This window comes from Chrysemys picta, unplaced genomic scaffold (assembly GCF_011386835.1).
Source record: "Chrysemys picta bellii isolate R12L10 unplaced genomic scaffold, ASM1138683v2 scaf463, whole genome shotgun sequence".
NCBI lineage: Eukaryota > Metazoa > Chordata > Testudines > Emydidae > Chrysemys > Chrysemys picta.
In genome coordinates, this window is record NW_027053170.1 from 25056 (window position 1) to 30085 (window position 5030).

The following is a 5030-nucleotide window of genomic DNA, read 5'->3' on the forward strand; positions in this document are numbered from 1 at the left end:
CACCTACTCTTCATATTATCATAGAATATCAGGGTTGGAAGGGACCTCAGGAGGTCATCTAGTCCAACCCCCTGCTCAAAGCAGGACCAATTCCCAACTAAATCATCCCAGCCAGGGCTTTGTCAAGCCAGGCCTTAAAAACCTCCAAGGAAGGAGATTCCACCAGCTCCCTAGGTAAAGCATTCCAGTGCTTCACCATCCTCCTAGTGAAATAGTGTTTCCTAATATCCAACCTAGACCTCCCCCACTGCAACTTCCCCTGATGTAGAACACATCCCTTGTCTCCCCGACCCAGCACCTGCTCTAGGAGGCAGGTTGGAGCAATCCAGGGGAAGGACAGGGTGTGGTTATACTGTGCTGGTGGAATGGCCCGGGGTAGGTTTAACATCATTCTCATCACTGATTCCCAAGGGGCTGTAACAGTGCGGCGGAGAGCGTGACTTGGTCCCTGGCATGCAGCATCTGCTCCAGCAATGGTACCTGCCATGTTCCATCCTGTTTGCCGGCCCAGGGTGCTACTTGCAATGTATGATGCTGGTTTTCCAATTTACTTGAACTCTGAGAGCATGACCTTTGCTAACCTGAGAATGCAAAACTTTGTAAACTTTTAATCCTTTTTAAAACTTTGACTTTGTGTTTCCTAATTATGTTATGGTTTAGTTTATTGATGAAAGCAAACTTAAGTAATGTTAAAGGAAGGGGTTTTTGTTTGTTGATTTCCTTTGTTTTTTTTAAATAGAAAGAAAATATTTTATATATGTGTTATTTAAACAATGAAGCTCTTACTCATGTGTTGTTTTCAGTATATAGTTTATTGCCATTGTTATCTTTGTGAAAATCTCTGTTTCACCACTCAGTGCCGTGTTGATCAGAGTATGGAAAGTAATTAAATTAAACTGTATTAAAACAAAACTTATTTTATGCAACTTCTGTTTCAGTGAAAGTTCTCAGCTAGAACCCTGAATGTGTAAGAAGCAGATAAACAATATCCAAGAAAAAGAGCTGGAATTTTTCCTCTTGTTTTCACCTGGCCCTTACTATGGAAAGTAGCAAACAACTGCCCTTTGGAAAAAAACACTGGACCCTATCACAGGACAAACCCAAATGAGCACAGCAGGAGGCTGTCCTGCCTGTCCAAATGTGGCCCTGTTTCATTACAAACTTCCTTTCTGTGATGATGTTCTGGGGGCAATCAGTTGTCAAAGGTAACTGTTGCCATGGTAGCCAGGTTGCTAGCCATTCTCCCCAAGTATGGAAATGAACTGGAGGGAGGGAGTGCTGAGGGTGGATTATCTCTGATGTCACAATGCTACTGCTCAGGCAGCACCAGTGGGCCGCAAATGTGCAGTGCGTATGTGTGTGTGTGGGGGGGAATGGGGGGGGGGGGGCAGGCTTTCCCAGTGCTCCTCTTTTGCAAATTTCCTAAAGAAGCCAACAACATAACTACACAGAATACACAGTAATGATGATTCCACACACATTATTGTTCTGGCTCCTAAGAAACAAATTAGCAAAACATTGCGAACTTCCAGCAAGAGAATTTTATGTTTTCTCTAACTTCTCTGCTTGTGTGCCACACAACATAAAAGACACAATCTCATCAAAAATGAAATAAAATTCTGAAGCCAAATGCCCTTTTGAAACAGAAAAAAAATGGAACCATTTCATTCTGGTAAGTTTACTCTTACTGAAGCACTTCACTTTTCCTTTCCCCTTCACAGGGAGGAGCCTAAATTAGGTTTCCCTAAATCCATGATTGGAATAGCGAAGCGAAGCCTCACTAAAAGCCAAGCAGCTCGGAAAGAATGGGATGAGCACAATACAGTAGAACCCTGTTTATCCGACCCTCCATTATCCGGTTCTCCATATTAACCCAACAACCAGCACACACAGGTCCAGAAATGAGCAGTATCTGTTATGGTCACTAGATGGCGTTGCAGCCTCGCACTTTCCCATTCATCCGATTATCTGAAGTTTTAGTTAACCAGTCTGGTCCTGGTCCCAATTCAAGGGGATAAACGGGGTCCTGCTGTCCTTGTGAGTGATCATTTGATGCAGGTGATCTGCTGCAGTTGTTACTCCTCGTGGAAAAGTATAAATTGCAAAACTGATGGGAGGGGCCTTCCGAGGTGGTAGGGAGGGGTCACACTGTTACCTGCAAAGTACACAGGCCTCGCAGCAGGGATGCACCTCGGGCTGTTAAAAGTGCATCACAATAGTGAAGCTGTTGTCAAGATGCTATTCTGTGCAGAGGATTGTAAGACAGCCCCTTACGGATCTGATGCCTGAATACCACTCGAGAGCATTGAGGTGTGTGAAGAGGTCACCGTAACTGAAAAGACAGAGGTTATGACTGTGCTGCAAAGTCACTGCCAGGTATTATCTAGCAGGCCAGGCCTGACTCACAAAAGTTGCCTAAGATTAACACTGTGGGATCACAACCTGCACCCAGCAAAGCACCCCACAGAACTGGTACATTGCAGCAGCAGGTTCAGAAGGAGCTGGCAAGCCTGCTGGACATGGGAATAATTGAAGAATCAAACAATCCCTGGGATGAGGAGGTCGTTTTGCTGATGTTTACAGGGAGCTCCTCCCGAGTTTGGGGGGCAGAATGGGAGAAAGCACAAAGGGGCTTTAACCAGTGAGTGATGGAAGCGAGCTTCATGGGCCATGTAACTGCGAACATTTGGTGACCTTAGACCAGGGATGGGCAAACTTTTTGACTCACGGGCCACATCAGGGTATAGAAATTGTATGGAGGGCCATGAATGCTCACAGAATTGGGGTTGGGGTGTGGGAGAGAGTGAGGGCTTCGGCTGGGGATGCAGGCTCTGGGGTGGGGCTGGGGTTGAGGGGTTTGGGTGCGGGTGCTGTCAAGGGCCCTCAGCAAAGAGCCTGTCATGATACATGCCATTTAGCTGAGCCCTGGCGGGATCCTTATCAGGCAGGATAACAAGGGTGATGCTGCAGCTGGGAACAGTGAAGATCCTGCCAGTGTCCCTGCAGGCCAGGATGTGACCTCAGATTATATCAGGAGGACCAGTTTGGAGAAGATATCAGTGAAAACTGTGGAGAAGGGGATGTGCCTGGCCAGAGACTGGAAATCCAGGTGGTTACTGCAACTCTCTAACCCCTCCCTCCCATTGTTTTCTAGATAAATTGTACTTTCAACACTGAGGATTTTGGAGGTTATGGCCAAATCATTTACTGTCCTGGCTATTATGCCGTGCATTGCTGGGTGTGTGTCTGTGGGGTAGTGCAGACACCACAACATTTGCATGGCCTCCTCTGCCTTCCCCTCCCCTCCACCAGCCTCTGCTGGGCACAATCCCAAGTGGATGCAGAGCACTGGGGGGAAGGTTTCTAAAAAGCCAACGTTGCTGTTTATCCAAGAGGTCAGAGTATGGGCTCCATGGCTTGTGCTGAAGCCCACGGTCTGTAGCAAGTTCACCAATAGAAATCAGTGCCCCTCTGTCCGTTTCACGGCAGGCAGGCAGGTGGGGGTGGAGGGGTTCAAACACCGCTTGGATCAATGCTCTCCATCCTAGCTCAGGCTTTGGTTGGTTTCCTTCATCCCCCCCCCAGTCCTGGTAGCTTATTCTGGGAAGTTTCTCAGGCAGCATGAATTCTCAATGGCCTTTCAGGAGAACCGGGAGTGCAAACCTGCTAGGACTTCCATAATAGCCAGGTCCCTACCAAATTCAGGGCTCAGTTTGACTAATTTAAAAACCCTCTGGCCTTGAAATTGACCAATGTTTCCATCTGAAATGTCATGGTATTGTAACCATGGGGGTCCTGACCAAAATAGGAGAATAGGGGAGTTCAGCGGTTGTTGTAGGGGTCACAGCATGGCCACCCTCACGTGTGTGGTGCCTTCAGACCTGGGCTCCAAGGGCAGCAGCCAACAACCTTTCTGAAGCTAGAGGAGGTTCCCAGATGTGCAGGAGGGTTCCTGCTGTTGGGAGCACCTCAGCTCCTACCTACTACTTGGGAGCACCTCGGCTCCTACCATTTTCGGGACATCTAGAAAAATAGACACCTGAGCCCCAGAAGGAACGGCAAGGGAAGCCCCGAGCCCCAGCTGCAGATGCCTGGCAGAAGACCCGAGCCCGGACACCCAGAGTGCCAGCAGGAGTGGGGAGGGGCATGAAAGTCCTGAGCCCAGTTCCCCAGCACTGGCTGCAGCCACAGGGGGCCAGAAGTTCTGAGTCCGGGCACCCAGAGACGTGACTGGAGCAGAAGCTGCCAAGGCCAAAGCCCTGAGCCCAACGCTGGGCTGATGCAGTGCACTCACTTCTGCACTGCCTCTGGAGGTGCATCTGATATCCCCACGCAGAGGAAGTCCTGTCACCAGCCCGGCAGACAAACAGCAAGGAGGCCCCTACTGGGGTGCTCCTGGCTCGGGGGCTCCCAGCAGGACGGGGAGATCGGATATCATGGGGCAGGGCTAATTCGATCTAGACAAGAAAGGCACAACAAGAATTGGGCTTAATATGGTGCAAAGTGTGTGACATTTCATAGCCCTGGAAATAGAGACCACATTAGGAGATGGAATTGTATCACAATCTGTGCCTCTATGAAAAACTCAGTGTGGGGTGAGGAACAGACTCTGCTGTTTTACCAGGTGGCCTGGTTGCTCCCCAGAATCAATAATGAGCAAGTGGGGAGATCCGGAGTGCAGCTCAAACATCCAACCAGGCTGGCCAGGGGCAGGCATCAGGCCTGCAAGGGAAAGGTGAGTGTGGCAGTGACTTCACAAAGGCCTTTGGCAGGAACTCAGCCTATTGGGCAAAGATGATGAGGCGTCTGTGACCTCACAGAGCTCCCTTGACAACAGCCAGGCAGGACAGGGATGCAGGGCAGGGGGAACCTCAGAGACCCCCTGTAGCCTTGCTGCAGCAAGTCTCCATCTCGTGGTTCTCTCAGAGTACCAAGAGACCGTTGTTGTGGAGGACATTCCATGCGTTTTTTTTTTTCATATCGGACTGGATTTTTTTGAAAGAAATCGTCATCTGTGTAGAAGGTAAGAA